The sequence below is a fragment of the Lissotriton helveticus genome, chromosome 6 (genome assembly GCF_964261635.1).
Source record: "Lissotriton helveticus chromosome 6, aLisHel1.1, whole genome shotgun sequence".
Classification (NCBI taxonomy): domain Eukaryota; kingdom Metazoa; phylum Chordata; class Amphibia; order Caudata; family Salamandridae; genus Lissotriton; species Lissotriton helveticus.
Window position 1 is genome coordinate 1,460,166,180 of NC_136067.1, and position 18,984 is coordinate 1,460,185,163.

Below are 18,984 nucleotides of genomic sequence, written 5' to 3' on the forward strand. Positions count from 1 at the left end.
TAAGACTTGGAGTGTAAAAGGGTTTTGCAAATCCTCTGCATACAATTAATTATTTTGATTGCTTAGCAGTAAAGCCCCATTCAGGGCGTCTCCTGTGGTCTCTAAGACGAGAAGTAGTGCATCTCATAACACTGTGTTTAGTGTGAGAAAACAGGCGATCAGGAATCTGCAAGCTGGCAAAACCATCAAGCGAGCCACAACTACCTCATCACATTATATGGATGGGAACTGATTAATTTGTGTTTTGCCTGCAAAGATTAAGGGCCCGATTCACAGAATAAACTTAAGACTCAATCCTAAACTTACTACTGTTTTGGTATTCTCAGAATGCACTTACTACTTTTGGCATTCACAGAATGAACTTACTACTTTGGTATTTACAGAAGTTAGGATTTTGTCTTAAGTTTGTCTTCAGACAAACTTAAGACAGACTTAAGACAGACTTAAGACAGACTTAAGACAAACTTAAGACAGACTTAAGACAAAATCCTAACTTAAGTCTGTCTTAAGTCTGTCTTAAGTCTGTCTTAAGTCTGTCTTAAGTTTGTCTTAAGACCAACGTAAGATAAAATCCTAACTTCTGTGAATACCAAAAGTAGTAAGTGCATTCTGTGAATACCAAAATAGTAGTAAATGTAGGATTGAGTCTTAAGTTCATTCTGTGAATGTCAAAAGTAGTAAGTGCATTCTGTGAATACCAAAATAGTAGTAAGTTTAGGACTAAGTCTTAAGTTCATTCTGTGAATCGGGCCCTAGGTCTTCATCAAACCCGGGCTGCCAATCATGACATCCCTCTGGTTTTGACTCTAAGATTTTAATTTGCCTTTTCAACATCCATAGGGATGACAAACAGCGCTAGGGAGATTAGGAAGATAACTCATATACTTTACTACACTACTGGATTACGTCCTGCTTTAATGCTGAAACTTTCCACCCAGGTGCAGCCCTGCTAGAAATGTTCCCATTTCTAGCAACTTCAAAATATGTCTTTTTGATGGAAATATCCAGAGGCTTTTTGAAACTCTTTGTCATAACATGAGAACCGCATTGTTATGAAGGCTTTGTAGTTTTCCATTAACTTTTTTCAGAAAATTGATCAGATATCTACAGGACTTCTTATTTCTTCCTTTTCAGTCTCTTATGAATCTAAAGATGTTAAAGAGAGTGGAAGGTTAAGGCATATAGGCACTGCTTTAGAATTGGTGGTCAGTCAGAAGAAGTGTAGATACATAGATAGATAGATAGATAGATAGATAGATAGATAGATAGATTACACATTGGCAGTCACCAATGTGTAGTTCTATATTGGTCTGTCTCCTTAGGAAAGGCTATTTAGGTTTTCTTATTGAGTTTAGTGCTGATTGATGGAGCTACACAAAACTTTCCAAAAAACAAGCTCATCTACTTTGGCTCCTTTATGGAAAGATGTGCGCTGATCCATCAAGCTGGGGCCAAGAAAAAAGTAGGTGCCAAATGTGTGATTTAGAATTTAAATTTCCATAAGAAAGTTTGTTCTCCAGTACAGAACATGGATTGGCAAAGCCAATACCTCTTGCCTATGAGAGCTATTGGCTTTGGTAATGTTTTGTAGCCATGCTGTACAGCAGCCCGGATGCTCTGCAGTGTGGCTAAAACTAATTTTAAAAGGTGGCATGACACAGCCAGGGCTAATTCATATTTCTGTATCAAAAGTGCAATGTGATGAATGCATCATGTCTTTATTTATTATTATTTTTAGGTCGAGCCTAGGCAGCGCATGCTCTATTCAGGTATGGACTTGAAGCTCCACCCACTCTCCGCCCATATTTTTAATTGGCTCGTGTCAATGCCCTTGGTAAATGCTGGTTTGTAATTCATTAACTGACTTGTTAGTCCCTCCTTAGTACCGCCTTATCTTCATTTATAACCTCCCATGAGGACACGTGTATTGTGCTCGGTAGGCTTTAACTATAGCCTCCAAGCACTATTTTGTTAAATGCTTTTCACCACGCTCTCTCATAAGGCTTTATTTTTATTCCTCACAGAATGGCAAGCCACAGTGGCGGCCGCGCCTTTGGTTTATTTGCGGCCACTTTGCGGCTCTGAATGCAGCTGCACCTTTTTAAAAAAAAATGTATTTGACTTTTGCTTGTAAAAGAGCCCCATGCCGCACTTTCACGTTAATGGTGGCTGCGCCCATTTCTTTCGATGAGCCGTGACTAATGAAATGGGCGCGGCCTCCATTAAACTGAAAGCGCAGCATGGGGCGCTTTTCCAAACAACCATTTGCAATGCAATAGGTCTCGCATTTTCGAGTGTTTCATAAATGAAAGACCTATTGCATTGCAAATGCATGTTATCTATTCTGCACTGCCACCACAATGCGAACAACATGCAGTTTCTTCACCACACTTCACTTCAGCCACTATGCCTTGACCCTCGCTTCTCGGCTAATTCTCGCCAGTTTTTAATTTGAGATTTCAAGTCCCCTGGAATTGGCGTCTTCCTTCTTTCCACTTCCACGCACAGTTGTGCAAATTGCTTGTGACCTCATTGCACATCATGCATGGTTTTTTCACCACCACTGTATTGACCTTTTTGGAAGACTTGCATGAACTAGGCGTATTTCCACGTCTATATCTCGCAGTAATGCTAAATTTGTCCCTGTTATGACCATAAATATGGGACTATCAATATAAATGAGATGAAGTACTACTACTAGTTTTGATTATAATAACCTAGTATAACCCTCATCTTTGTCTTCTCTTCCCTCCTTTTTCCTTCCCCATTTCTTTATGATTTTAGTATGGTTTTGGTGTTGTACAAAGTGTTATCTCAGGCTTACAGTATCACTGTCCTGATGATGATCTCAGTTACCCCTTAAATGGGATCGAAACGTCATCGACCTTAAAAAACAGCACGCACACAAACAACTCTACTTCTATGTGTCACGTTTGTTGCTACGTACCATGCTTGTCTCATCATGTATAATTCAGAACAAGCAATCTTTCTGTTTCGCCTGACTGTCTTGAATTTTGTTTTGTTTTTAATGATTTTTGTTTAAAACTGTCCCCTTGTCACCTTGTCACACCTGTTTGTGTATTGCCTTGCTTTGGATACCGGATTGTATCCTACTGGATAATGCAACTGTACCTTGACAGAAAATCAATTTATTTGTAGTACATTTTCTATCCGGCTGGATAGATCATATAGAATCGATTCTGTTCTATATTTACCGCTTGTTCTGATTTCTTTGCTTTAACAAGGACCATTGTTCTATGTAATTAACCACACTGCTATATAGCATGGCTACAAATCATTGCCAAAGTCAGCAAAGTCCATGCTGTACTGCATGAACAAATGCCAATGGCAGAGTCAACAGTCTCAATGGTGAGTCTTCTTGGCTTTGTCAATGCTTATTAGTTCTTGGCACAACACCTCTGTAATTCTGAGCAAGTCAGTTAATCTTTCCATGCGTGAAAAAGAAAAAAGAAAAACAACATTTGGCAAAAAACCCTATCACATAAAGAAACGATTGCACACATGTCCGTGTCTTAGTGAAAACACATTTGGAAGCAGATAATATCTGTTGTACCAATAAAAGCAGATAACATCTGTTGTCACAATAAACATCCATTTCAAAGGAGAAAAGATGTTATTTAAAGTGAGTGTGCATAGTAACTCATATATTACGTCACTCATAGCATGTTGAATGACATTATGGATGGCATCAATAATGACATCATTGATGAATCACTGATGACATCATGAAGCAATTGTGACAGCATCCTAGAGGGTTTGTGGACTTGAAGTAATTCAACTAGTTAGACCTATTCCCAATTTTCTATCACTAATCAAGTGATAATGAACATAACCTTTCACCACCCGCTGGACTCATAACATATCTGTCAATTAACCCACATTTGGAGGATGTTGCCCTCTTAATATTGTCATTCTCTCACCTAACAAAGAAATTGCCTCCTTTGACTTTAATTTGGCCACCCCTTTTATAAACCTTGAACATCCTCCACTATTCATCTTAACATGACCAGCTTCTTAAAGACTTTACATGAAATGCAATTTTAACTCAAAAGGTTGACAGTTATTAATTTACCTCATATAAGACACCGTCTGCCAGGCCCTATGTACAACTCTGCGAAGTTTGTAAAAATCCACCACACACATTCCTGAGATGAGAACAATGACATACAACCTTGGAGTCGTGCTTACAAGCATATTGTGAGTTAAATCACCTAAGTGGTCACACCTACTTTGTACATTATTCAACAATATTCATTGCCTCACAAGCTGCAGCAAAATTCTCAAAATAAACATTCACACCTTATAAAAATCCATGTTACATAGAATTTGTTTATAGCACTGCATTACGACTATTTAACATGGTCATAAGCCATATATCTGTTGTTGAATAATCTATTGTTAACAGTAGATTTGGATTTAAGGTGTAATAAGAATTGCAGTATCATGGATGATTTCATTTGAGATCTCATCGGTGATGTTATCAATGATATCTTTTGAGATGTCACCAGTTATGCCATCAATTATGTCATTTAAAATGTCATGAGTGATATAACATGGGAAGTCATAAGCAGCTCACGATGGGGGGAAAGTTATAGTTAAGTCAATACACTGTAACTGGTGAATATGCGTTTTTTTAGTTCTTTACCTTCACTTTAACTCTTGTTTTTGCAGCAAATTTCAGTTTTTTTTTTAATGTAAACTAAGACGTTGTTACAATATCTAACTATAATGCCACTTTACCCTTTGTTTAGTCAGTGATTTTTGGGGTTTTGTTTGATTTGTTACCACATTACTGGCACCATTATTGTGGTACCACAGGGGGAAGCTTACTGGGTACTGCAGTACCAGGATGTGGTATTGTGGTTATCCCATATATATATATATATTTTTTTTAAATATTCTACTTTACTCTCACAGGCTTAAGGGGCCAGGGTATGCCCACCATGCCCCCTTACGTGGCTATTAATAGCTGCCACAACATATTCTCCCTGTTGTGGCCAGCCAATCATAATCTGCGTATTTACTACGAAATGGCCAAGCAGATCCCTTCTGGACACAAATGGTCCAGATATCTCTAAGATTGTAACAGCATTAACCCCTTCAACCCCCCACAGCACCTTTCTAAATTCATATTTCTCAAAAATGGCTAAATGGATTTACACCTAATGACAAAAAGCAAGCTCTCTGAGTAAAGTTCTAACTTTTTGACAAATTTGGTGTACTCCGTTAAGCCGTTTTTTCATCTATAATAGACAACCAACTTTACCATGGGAATGAATGTGGAAAATCAGAAATTTGCTTGGCTTTTTTCATGGCACCCGTTTTATGGAGCGACATGAAACAATCCAGAAAGAATCAGGATGAAAGAAGGATCTAACTACAACTACGAATAGAGCAACTCACGATTCAAACGCTGAGTAGATAAAAGCAAGAAAGAGAAAAGAATTCCAGCTGTGGACTCTAGTCATATCTGTTGTAAAAATTACACCAAACTGGAAAGCCTGTTCAATGTTTTGACGGCAGCAAACAATCTCAATACACCTAGAGGTGTACTAAAGATAAGAAAAATAAAACATTCCTCCAGGCACTTGGGAAATGCAATTTTTATTTTTATTTCAAAGATTTTTATTAGCAAATTTTTAATATATACATACAGAAAAGTAGGAAAACATCAGGAATGAACTGACCCCCAACCTAATTTTCCATCCCCCAATACCCAAAACATTTTTTTCACCCAGCCCCAGTCTGCGTACAACATGCATTGAAACCTATGGAATTTAGCTAAAAAAACATGACTGGGCTGCTGTGCGATATGTTTATACGCCAGCAGGCATTATGATGTGGGGTTATAAAGTCTGAAAACAGCTCTTTTCAAACTGTTGCTTGGCATTTGTTTGGCTCAGTTAAAGATGAGCATTACCTTTCAAACTGAACAGGTGCTCTGCTTTCTAATGTCAAAGAAAAAAAAACTAACACAAACAGCAGCATACAAGTACCCTCCACTGAGCGACCAGAAATGACACCTTGTGTGAGGTAATTTGGCTCAGTACCCTTATGTTTAGACATAGACCTGGAAGAGCTGGAATCCTGCCTGTACTTCTGTAACCAGCAAAGACCTGCTTGAAACCTCCCAGGGCTCCAACCGTTTAGTTCAGGTGTTCTTGTGGCATTCCAAATGTGAATATAAAAAATATTTTAGAAGCCTCCCATCTCCTCTGCAAAAGTAAGATCACAAGTACGTTATTACTTGAAAAAGACAGCATGTATAGCTTTATTTACAATAAAAGATTTGTTGGAATAAAACTGATGGTCCTCCCCCCATGTTGAACTAGACGTTCCAGAATGTCGGTTGCAGTGTTTAGAGCTTCGCTTTGGAGCTCCAGAGGTCAGGGTTCACTAGAAACTCCCTGATGCCCAATCCCAGCTGCATTTTCCATTGAAGAACAACGTACTGGTTGTGACCGCTGGATCAACTAGACGATGGCTCCTCTCGATACAGCTGCTCTCTGGTGTCTTGCGAGATGGAGGCAATGGGGCCTTTGATGCCACTTCATGGCTTGTCAACAGAGATGGTTTCTACTCACTTTCTTTAACCCATTCCATGCTCATGACGAGCTCAGCTCGTCATGACCACACCCGTTTTTATTGCTGTCCAGCACAGCAGGGGAAAAACTCAAGCAGCGATGAGGTTAAATCTGTTGGTGGAAACATGAGCCCTTGTGCCAGGAGTTCTTTCTGTGTCTGGCGGAGTGCAATGTCTGCGGGCAAGGCCCATTGGGATAAGTCTGGGGGTCACAGACAGGGGTGCTTGTGATATTCAAGAGCAGATAATGGTCCTTATGGTTCCCTGGAGGACACCATTATTTGGCTGAGAGACCCCTGACCTCAGCTAACGTGCATACTGATATATATGGGGACGAACATGTCGGAGGGAAACATGATCACCCTTCCATCTTCAACAATTATGACCCAAACAAACCTATAAATTTATAATCTCGATTTATAAACCAAATCTTAAACCACAAATAGCATGAATGCATTTAGCATAGAATTGTAAACATGGGGTGCACAGCTTTGCTGGAACCCTGCTAGATTTTTGGTTGTTCCTGACAGTCTGGGCTGCAGGTGATCCTAGGCATTTTAGGTGGTTGTTCTATGGAGACCGGCGGTCACCATCTAGAGAAGGGAGAACCTATGGTCTAGACACCCCCACCCATAAGTTTTGACCGGCTTGTTTTCCAAGAAATATTTACATGATCAGCCTTTCTTACCATTTAAAATGTCCTTTATGTAACTGTTATTCATTGCAACATAACATATATTAGAACATTGGAATGTTGGGAGCTCCATTGAAAACAATGGAGTGCTCCGGGCTTATATTGGCTGGTATAAGCCTGGAGCTTCAACATTCCAACGTTTCTTTGTTCACAGCTCTGGCTGTGAACAAAGGCTTCAGGGAGCCTGATGGGATTCCAATCCCCTCACGCTCCCATATGGCTTTGTTCTTTTTTGCTACAACATTCTACTCTCTAGTAGCAGAATGTTCTAATAGCCTTATAGCCCTTGGTAGCTGGGCTATACCGGCTATTAAAGTCCCTCTCCCTTGTTAAAGGCCCTCGCCTTGGGCTCGGGCCTTTAACGCTGGAGAGGGCCTTTAATATCCGGTATAGCCCTCTACGGCGGGCTATAAGGCTATATTAAGTGCTCTTGCTTGGTAAGAGATGTTTTACCATTTGGGTCTTGCTCGCACTATTTAAAACTCCAAATAAGTAAAGGAGAATTAGGGCCATGTTTTAAGTTTGGCTGTTGGTATACACCTTCAAAATAATACTGATGTCCAGTCTGCAGAATTATAATGCTCTTGTAATACAGCGGAAGGGACATCTGTCACATTTGTGATGGATTGTACCATCCGCCCAACTCTAGGTCTGGGTATGCTGAATAAACTGTCTTTCAGGTATGTCTTACAGCTAGGTTTCATTGAATGATGCACGCTATAAATAATAAACAAACAACGACGACTTCACCACAGATGCTGTTCATTACTCAACTCTGATACTAGGAGCCAGAGTAGAAGAAATGAAGTAGCTTCATTTTTGGAAGAGCTCCTGCCTACTTTATTGGCTAAACTCATCCCTGACGTACTGTCCGAGGTCATATGTCCAAAGACATTCAAAGAGGATTTCCAGGCCAAGGCAACTCTTAGACTGAATCACTTATTTCATGTGCACAGGAACACCTACCTTTTAGAAGAAGGACTCATAGGGGTTCTTCACTATCCCAGGAAAGTGTTTTCTGAAGCAGAACGTATTCTGGGCCAGAGATCTTTAGGGGAACACGTTTCATCCTTAGTTAATCATGGCCTGGCTGTGTGGGGATGAGAAATCGCTTAGTTTAAAAAACCCAAAATCTCACTAGAATTACATGACATATGTATGTAGTGCAACATATGTTTTTCATTAAAAATTACTCTATCCTTTTCTGTTCCTGGTACCACCTAGAATTGGGAACTGATTTGTAATCCGTTTTTAGATCTTTGTTTGCCTCTTTAGAAACATTAATAAAACATATAAAACTAACTGGGAATTCCCTTTACAATTATTACATCGACAAGAATGTAATTAATAGTTTATTAGCATCATCTTTATGGGTCTTAATGCTCATATTTAGGGCAATGATCCAGCCTCAGATGCATAGGATGGGTCCTCAGGGCTGGTGGACTCAGAATGAAACACCCTACAAAGTTACCTTTGAAAACATTATAACCACCAGTTTCCCAAAGTCACTGTGTCTCAGAAAGTATTCTTTGGCTTACCTCCCGATATACTCATGCACAATACAATGATCTCGTGTGCTAATATTGGCTAGCTCTGGAGCTTTAGGCAGATATTTCATTTTTTACACAGCCAACAAAATGGTCTTAAAGTTGTAGTTTTAAGATTCAACGTGAAATTGGGGCCCACCAGAAAACCATCCAGCATTTTTGTGAAATTCCAGTTGTTACTGGTGAACTTGGATCAATGTATAAGCTATGGCATGAAAGATAAAAGTGAAACTTGCACACAAAATGCAGTTGAGTTGGAAGGAACCAGTCACTATATAATATAGGTTAACTTTTTTTGCAATGGATGAGTTCATTTTTATTTCTACTGAGTGCGATTCTACTGGTTTGTATGTAGGGATAGAATCCATCAAGAGAGTTGGACCCACTTTCCAACTTTAATTTTATTGTCTCTTGCTCATTTGTTTTCTTGGCATGTGTCCAGTGTTGCTCCACATGTGTGCTCTTCATGGACTACCACCCACTGATTTGTCTGATTATAGACAAGAGAGCTAATTTCCAAATTGATAGTCACATTTTATTTACTAATAGTGCAGATATTGTCCTCCCATATTTCTTACCTAACATTTGCTTAAGCCGTTTGGTCACAATTGATAGGCTTGACTTCTGCTTTCAGTGATCTGAAGATCTTTGAAAAGTATGCTTGGTAGGAGAAGGAACAACCTCCGCATCTGCTTCATTGGATGCTGGGGTGAGGGTTAGAGAAAGGGATGCAGAGTTGAGGTGTCCAGTGGGCTGATGGAGTTCAAGTGGTGGTTTAAGTAGGTGGGCCCGCTGTTGTGAAGGGCCTGGTATGCAGGGGTCAGGAGCTAGAACTTGCATATTTTCTGTACAAGGAGCCAGCGGAATTCCCAGAGATGGAGGGTGATGTGGGTTAATCTAAAGAGATCGCGGACAAGTCTGGCTGCAGCATTCTGTATGGTCTATAGTCATTGGAGGAGGTGGGCTGCGATCCCTTGAAAGAGAGAGTTGCCATAGTCCAGTCAGCTGGAGAAGAGAACCTGAGTGAGTGTGTGTCGTGAACTTTGGGGTAGCCATTTGAATATCTTACGAAGCTTGTGGAGGATGAAGAAGCAGGAGGTGGACATGGAGTTGGCCTGAGTTGTCATGGTGAGCTTGTTGTACAGAATGATGACTAGGTTCCGAGTGTGGTCAGTGGGGGTTGGAGAAGGTCCGAGTTCTACAGGCCACCAGGATGTGCCCCATGGGGAGCTATTGTTTCCAAAAATCAGTACCTCTGCCTTGTCCGTATTGAGCTTCAGGCTGTTATCTTTCATCCAGTTGACATCTGTCATACAGATGTGGAAGTTAGTCTTGGTTGTGACTTCAGGGAGGGAAAGATGAGTTGTGTAAAGAGTAGGAAGGTGCCCCAGAAACAAAGTCAATGAGCTTCAAATGTATCCCAAAAATGATTATCCTTTATTGTAGTTGTTGTTAAAATTGGACTTCAGCCAATGCGTTTCGTTCCGTCAAGTGGACTTGATGGACGTGAGATCCTACCCATGAGCAGCTCCCGATTCCGCCGGTCCCACAGTGCAGACTCCGTGCCTGGACCCCTACTACTGCAAGGATCTGGCCAATATTTTTGGGTCTTGAAATATAGATGATTGTGGGACTTTTTAAGAATCGCAACTTGGGCCAATACTTTGGGCCACCTAGTTTGGACGCTTAAACAATTGACAAGTCGAAAATTTCTATAACGAGCGGACCCTGTTCACATGTTGTTGACCTTGGGAATTATTGACCCTCGTACTTAGAACGATTGGATTGAGATTACTATACTTAAACCCTGACGAAGTTCCATTCGGAACGAAACGCGTTGGCTGATGTCAAACTTTAACAACAACTACAATAAAAGATAATAATTTTTGGGATACATTTGAAGCTCATTGACTTTGTTTCTGGTGCACCTTTCTCCTCTCTACAAACTATTTATCTGGTTTCCAGTGAAGTGGAAGTGCGGCGATGCACAGACTATCTTATGCTTTTCAATTCTTTTCAATTTAGGAACTGAGGTGCTGAACCGTGGTCAGCCACATTTGCTTGCTTATTTTATCTAGCGATGAGTTGTGTGTTGGCATAGGATATGATGTTCAGTCCGTAAATTTGGGTAATTCTAGCCAGATGCGTCATATAAGTGGGTGAGAGGGTGGGGCTGAGTGATGATCTTTAGGGTACTCCACAGATGATTTTCTTGAGTTCGGAGTTGAATGCAGACATTTTGCGTTCTTTCTGTGAGGAAAGAGCCGATCCATTTGAGAGCGGCTCCTTGGATGCCTACCTTTATGTAGTCTTGTGATGAGTGTGTGGTGGGAGACCATATTGAAGGCTGCGGAGAGGGCTAGGATTATCAGAGCCGCAGTCTCTCCTCTGTCGAGTAGAACTCAGATATCGTCGGTAGCAATGATGATGGCTGTCTCAGTGCTCTGGTTGCTGCAGAATCGGATTGGTAGTAGTCGAGAAGGAGGTTACATTCCAAATGTGAACAGAGTTGTTGGTTGATGGCTTTTTCTAATACTTTGGCCAGACACAGGAGCAAGGAGATCGATCTGTAGTTGTTGAGTTTGTTGGCATCTGCTGATGATTTCTTCAGTAGGGCAGTGGCTTCTGCATGTTGCCAGTCCTCGTGGAAGGTGGTCGTGGCAATTGAGGTGTTTAACAAGGTGGTGGGTACGTTGCTGATTCTAGCTTCACCTAGGTGGAACATGTGGTGAGGGTATATGTTGGTTGGGACCCTGAGTGGACCAAGTTCATGATGGAGGAGGTTGTCGTGTGGGGCAAGCTGAATGCATTCGATAGTCAGACGTTTGTGGTGGTAGCAGGGTCGTTGTGTTGCTTGAAGAAGTCAGTGGCCTTTGGGCTGGGGTTTGAAGTTTCTGTAGAGACAGTTGGGGTCCGTTCAGTGAAGCAGGGCGGGGACGGGAAGGGAGTGGAAGTCGATGTACGACAGGCTAGTGTAAATAAAATAAATAAATAAATAAAACCATTTAACTTGCGCTCAAGTGTTTTTTGGTTTTTTTTTATGTTCACTATCCCGCTGTAGGTCAACTTCCACCACCCATCCCCGCCCTGCCCTGACACACCTCACCGCCCAACAGCGCTTATCTGCACAGGCCACCACTGTGTAGAGGTTCTGCGTTCTTGTCGTGGAAGAAGTTTGCAAGGTTGCTGAAGAGTTCCTGTGTTTGTTGCAGCTGAGGGTTGATTAATTATTTGATGATGTTGAAGAGTTATTTGCTGTTATTGGAGATTGATTCAATATATGAGGCTACGGTCTTTTTCTTAGATTCTCTTAACTGTCTGTGATAGAAATTGAGGGCTCTCTTTGAAGTGGTCTTGTCAGTCGTGTCCTTGCTGGTGTGCCATCTCCATTCCAGTTGTTTACAGTGTTGTTTAGCAGTTCTGAGGTTGTCAGTGTACCAGCGAGTCTGCTTGTTGGACCTTCTGTGAGTGTTGTTGCCAATGGTAGAGATACTGTTGGCACAGCTGGTGATCCATTTGGTGAAGTTTCTGACATAATGGTTTAGGTTGTTGGAGGAGATGGGGTGGGTGGGGTTGAGGGTGTTGATCCATGTGTCCTTTGAGACTTTGCTCCAGATGTGGTGGGGGGTTTGGGCTGACTGGGGATTGAGGTCTGTGAGCTGGTGATGTTGAAGTGGATGAGATGAGTTCCATGGTGTGGCTGTAGCTGATGCGGTCACTGGAGGTGAAAATGGGTTCTAGTGTGTGGGGTCATCGATGAGCTGGTCGAGTCCATTGTTGTCCTTTCTGTCGAAGAGGTTGGTAGTATTGATGTCATTGTGGTTGTCGAGATTGGAAGTTGAGGTTGCAGAGGAAAATGCAGGTGTTGAAGTCAATAGCAATGGGGGTGATGAAGTCAGTGATGAAGTTGCGGAAGGATAGACGAGGTTCTGGAGCATGGCAGGCGAGGATGCCCCTGATAGTGGTTTTGCTGTCTGTTTGCCGTCAGAAGTTGAGGTGTTCCATGGCTGGGGTGATGTTGTCATTTGTGGTGGTGCATTGAATGGATTCCTTGCATATGATGGCGATCCCTCTGCCAGGCATGTTGATGCAGTCACGATGGGTGATCTTGTATCCTTCAGTGACGATGTGGGCGTGGAAGTGGGGTTGAGCCATGTCTCAGTGAGGAAGAGGATGTCAGGTGTGAAGGTGGAGATAAGTTCCCAAAACTCAATGGTGTAGTTGCATAGTGACTGTATGTTGAGAAGGGCGCATGCAAGTTGGTGTTTTCGTTCGGGTGGTGTCTGTGGTGTGTTCGGAGTGGGACTGGTCGGTGGGCTGGTGTGTGTGTATGGCAGGTGAAGTAGCAGTGGGTTAGGTGAAAGATTGTGGGTCAGTGCGGTGGCAGTATTTGTTGTGGTGTCCGAGGTCAAGGGTATATAGTTCGGCAATGGTGTATCTTCGGGAGGGTCAGGGGTTGTGGTGCTAGGCGAGGTCCGGGCACGGCCAGGCATGGCCCGGGTATATTTACAACAAAAGGGAGGGAGCCCGTCTGGAGGATCAGACGAAACAACCTGGGAGTGCTCAGAAAGAAAGCCCACCCGACTCAGATCACCTTCTCAGCATTCGGCATGAGTCTAGATTCCATCAGCCCACCCTTGTTGGCGGAGCCTCGTCATCTGGAATACACCAGAGGAGAGTTTAAGTAACCAATGTTGTCCATAAACTAGCAGTATTGGATACCTAACTACTTCCTCCAAATTCACTCAGCCAAAGTGCTTGTCAAGGTATGCGAGCGCTGATGGTGTGCAGTGATATGGTGAATGTGAAAATGACTATAGAGACGAAAAATATGTTTATTTAAGATCGTCTGTATGTCATAGACAAAAACAACCTGATAGTATGGGATAAATTTTACTATCTCTTTACGATATGTAAAGTCGACATGTTTCAGCCGTAATGGCACATGTGCCCGGCTTTCTTCAGGACTTAGTGGATGATAAACTACTACTGCATCAGAATAACATATGTGTCAAAAAAATATATTCAAGAGGATTTTTTCAAAAAAGGAAGAAGTACGTCAGTGGTCACAGACCACCCTACCAGAACTGGAAAGCATGTCCATGTAGAAGAATGCGTACTTTTCTTTCCCAAGAAAACAAAAGGAAGTTAAACTGAGTGTAAGGTGAGCAAAACAAAACTGAGCACAAAGGTTGTAAGTCAGCGATTAGTTCAAACACGTAATTAACCGTCCCAGCCCTATAAGTGGCGTTATTCTAACAGTTTATATTAAGATGAATTTGGTAACTATTCACCCAACGTTCTGTGGGAGTATGCCTCACCTCACCCGGCTACTGCTCGGTAGTTGAGGCCCCGCTCTATTTGTAGGTGAAACAAGGAGAAGGTGCTATCATCATGCCACACATACCCTTAGTTTCACTCATACATCAAATAAATGATAAACCTAAATCAAATATAAGATCTCATCTTTCAACACCAGGCTGTGATGCAGGGCGGCTGTTTAAATAAAAATAATGATAAGCCTTTTATTCAGATAAGGTTCCTTTCCACATTAGGAAACAAAGTAGAAAGAGATAAAAGGAAGAAAAGGTCATAGGTCCACTAGGAACTAAATCTTGCGCTACTATCTAGTTACAGAAGAGCCCACAGTAATGTTTGTATTATATGTACATGCGAGAGAACTCTAAGAATTCTAGCACAAAAGAAGTGTTTGAAAACTTGCCCCAGTATTGAACAGCTAGTTTAAAAGCCCAAAACAACGATCTTAAAAAAAAGGCAAATTGGGAAACGGAGCAACACTCAAAGGCTTCTTCCTTACCTGTCCGTCGGTACCTCGTATCAGACTTCGAGCTGGAGTGGGAGGTACCTGACGGCAGGAAGGTGTTGCCTTTTATAGCATAGTTGATTGAATTAACTAGCCCTCATTATCCAATATTCCAATGAGTGAGGCCGTCAGTGTGGTGTGTACAGCCGCCCGCCAATCACATGGAATCCGCTAGCGAGTAGTGAGCCATGTGCGAATATATAGCGCACCTCGCAGCGTTAGTTTCCTGCTTGTTGTTTATTTAAGGAAGCATGCGTGCCCAGTAGTGTATCGGCTGCGCGCATGCGTTTCTAATTGCACAGTGCTGCAACTATCGGCAGTGCCAGCACAAGTTCGTATTGTTTTTACTCGAACAACAACGTTTTAAATGTTCTTTGGAGTATACGCAGTGTCCACAATGTGCCAGATGTCTAAAATAGGCCTAGTTTAATGAGGTATATCTGACAGTGTGCTGGAGGAAATATACCTACACGCATTTATTTCGTGTTATATGGTTCTAGACAAATATTTTAGTAAATTTCATCCGTGTTAATGAATTTATAAATCCCAATGTTTCTTTTTCCTTTCGAATGTCTCTAACAGTGACAGTAATGGGCTATAGCTAGGGGTTAGAGAGGGTGTGTCTGCTAGCAGATCTAGGTTTACCACAGGTGGAGGGAGATAGTTCTGTGTATTATAGAACAGACATATAGGTGAGTATACTAGTGAGCACATCTGCAAAGCTCACCATTAGTCTAGATCTAAGCCCCATATGTATAGTGGTTATTGAATAGCAAGTTCACAGCAAGAATACCAAAACCATGTGCCAGTACGACGGTTTATTGGACGCAATATGTTTAGATGAGGACTAAAGAGGACAATGATTTTACGGTTCATTATCTTACGAATGAGATTTATTGTTCACATAAATCATACAAACGGGGCCAGGTAGCCACTCAGATGAGAAATCTGACGTTCAATTGATGTCACGGTAAGGGAGTTCACATCGATGCCCAAGGGATGTTGTCATTGAGGCCAACAATATCACATCTAAGCTTAAAGATCCACCTTTGTTCTTTGATCAATAAGAACCTTGAGATGTCAGTCACATGTGGAGGGATAAATGGACGCTCTAGGACCAGCCATCTCATATCATCCGCCTTGTGTTTTAAGGCCAAGAAGTGGCTAGTCAGGCATGTTGATTGTTTGTTGCATCGTACTTTACTCTTATGTTCACTGATACGCAGTTTTATTTTGCGAGTAGTGTGACCTATATATTTCAGTGAGCACAGACATGTGATCATGTAGATCACACGATCTGAGTTGCAGTTGGTGTGAGTTTTGAGAATCCATGGCCTCTCTGTTCCTATATCCACAGATTCTGTTTTGACAGTCTGTGGGCAAACGCTGCATGAACCACAAGGGTAGTGGCCTCGTACTGGTGGAAGGTCCCATAGAGTATTCGTTTCGTTGCTGGGCACCGATCTAGGTCGTGTGTGCACAAGACTGTCGCGTAAACTAGGACCTTTCTTAAATGAGAACAGAGGTAAAGGAATGTTCTCTGTTGCTACATTAAGGATCTTCCAATGTCTTTGGACAAGCTTCTGTACCTTGTTAGACATTGTGCAGAATGTATTCACAAAAGTCAGTCGGTCTGTGGTAGGTTTGATAATGCTGTGATCTAGCAAAGCATCCCGGTTGCTGTTCGACGCCCTCTTCCAGACACGCCGCACAAGACGTTTTGGGTAATCGCGTGACTGTAGTTGTAATGAAAGATCTTTTGCATGTTTGTTGAAAAGTTCTTTGGTCGAACAGTTCCTACGAATTCTGAGGAACTGGCCCACAGGTAAGTTCTCTCGCAGGGCCTTAGGATGGTGACTACCAAACGTAAGAAGAGAGTTTCTGGCCATTGGTTTTTTGTAGAGTTCGCAGTGTAGTCTCCCATTCTCAGGAAAGATGCAAATATCGAGAAATGACAGTTTCACTTTGCTTGACTCTATAGTGAATCTCAGAAAAGGGTTCTGATGATTCAACCAGGTATGAAAGGCCTGGATTTCAGAAGTGGTACCTCGCCAGACTACCAGGACGTCGTCTATGTACCTCTTCCACAGCACCACCTGGTGGAAAAAGGGGTTGCTGTGGTTGAGGACATAGTTCTGTTCGAACAGATGGACGTAAAGGTTCGCGAGGCTGGGCGCGAAGACGCTGCCCATTGACGTGCCCGATACCTAAAGAAAAATTTGATCTTCGAACTGGAAGTAGTTCTCCATCATTGCGAGCCTAGCACACTCCATGATGAAGCTTACTGGAGTGAAGCTCTCTAAGTCTTTTGTTTCAAGCAATCATCTGACGGAGTCAATGGTTTCGTGTTGCGGGATACATGTATATAATGACTCCACGTCAAAACTTGCTAGTAGATCAGTAGTGGTGTTAAACTCAATCTCAGGTAACATCCTGAGTACATCTGCCGTGTCTTTGAGGTATGTCGGCATCTCAGCAACTAAAGGTCGTAGGAAATGATCCACGAACGTGGATAGTGGTTCTAATAAAGAGCCAATGCCGGAGATGATAGGACGTCCCGGTGGTGGTCGCTGGATTTTGTGAATTTTTGGCAGACAATAGAAATAGGGCATCACGGTGTGGTTCTGTAATTCTCAAACCTGACTGCATTTTAGTTTTGCCCTCACGTAGGCCAGTGAAGTAGGCCCAACGAACAAGTGGCCTTGCCTTCTGAGTTCGTGCATATATTAATTTGGGTTTCTCTGACTCTGAATGAACTGCAGAGAGGGTAACCCTTTTCACCTGAAACTGACCTTTTGCAAAACCAGTTTCACTAGCTGATTGTTGTCTGAGTTTTTCAATCACTGTTCAGGACCTCGTTAACCTTTAATTTCCTTGCGCATATCTTATCTTAAACAATATCTAAATGGTTTCTTTCCTTAAAACTTTCTTTTCTGAAACATGGGTTTTTGCCATGTGTCGTGACTGCCATCTGGTGTTACTTTTTATGTAGGCCTCAGAAGTTAGTCTGTGAGCAAAGCAGTCTGACCTATTGTGAATCATATATATATATACATTAGCCAAAGATTCCTTCGTGCATTGGAGTTAATTTCAGAAGTTGGCCTTTCATCTAGGAATTGACCCTGCCAAGCCAATTTCCCTGCAAGATCGTTATTTACTTTTCCAATCATCATCCAAGACATTTATTAACTTTTAAGTTTCTTTACATATCTGTTATCTTGCACATTATCTGAAACTACTTTTCTCTACTGTTTCTTCATTTCATGGGTTACGCTTTCAATTAAGGGTTTGTGCGGGCCTTCCAGATTATTATTTAGATATGCCTAAATATTAACTTGTGGGTTGGGACACTGTAAAATGAGCTTTTCTGTATGATGCTGTATGATGTCATGTATTTTCTATTGGTTGAATTTTGGTGCAGGGGCGTGCATTTTAAATGTACCTTTTTGTGTATAAATAGGGATGTCTCACCTTAGTAAAATTGAGCAGTTTCTTGAGTTGTACACCGTGTTGTGTTACTGGGATTTCTGCTACTGGCTGCAGCTAATACATTTGATCTCTGACGCCACCTAGAAGTATTCAGTGTCTCTGTATACCAAGGCAAGGGAACCCAGAGGACTTTGGGCGTGTCCCTGGCGCCGCTGGGTACTTGAAAACCCAGTTCTTCAACGGGATGACTGGTTGTCAGAAATCTTGCTTTGTGTGGTGTAATCCAGCCCTCTGCGGTGGCTTCTTCTACAAGCTGTTTGATCTCTAGGGATAACCTGGTAGTAGGATCTGAATTCAAAGGGCGATAGAATCTTGTATCATCCAGTTGTCTACGGCACTCTGCCCGATAGGCATCCATATCCAGTAGGACAGTGGCTCCCCCTTTGTCCGGTGTTTTGATTATGATAGATACATCTTTCATAAGATTCTGGAGTGCCAATCTGTCCCTGGTGGAAAAGTTGTGGTAATAATTTTGCCTAGAGTTGCATAATGGCATCACATCATGTGTGACCGCCTTCTCGAATGTTGTGACCTGAGATGGGACTTGATGTGACAAAGGGGTAAATGTGGACTTGGGGCGAAGCCCAGTGTTGCTCTGCCCTTTGTCTGGTGTACCAATGTCGCCATCTTTGTTTTGAAAGAAGAAGTGCAAACTAATTTTCCTAAAGAAATTTTCTAGTTCACACCTGGCCCGGGTATAGACAGGCTTGCAGTCATGCTGTGGCCTTAATTAAGTAAGTACTGGGGTGGGTGGGGCTTCTGTTGGTGGGGAGAAAAGTGAGCAGGAAAAACTGAGCAGCTGCATTGTCACTAGAACAAGCAGGAA

The 18,984-nt window shown here is 42.0% G+C and overlaps 1 protein-coding gene across 1 annotated transcript in view; it reads left to right on the top strand.

Annotated features, from left to right (window-relative positions):
• UST (uronyl 2-sulfotransferase) overlaps positions 1–18,984 on the top strand; it is a 966,832-nt gene that overhangs the window by 170,286 nt on the left and 777,562 nt on the right. The window lies entirely within an intron of this gene.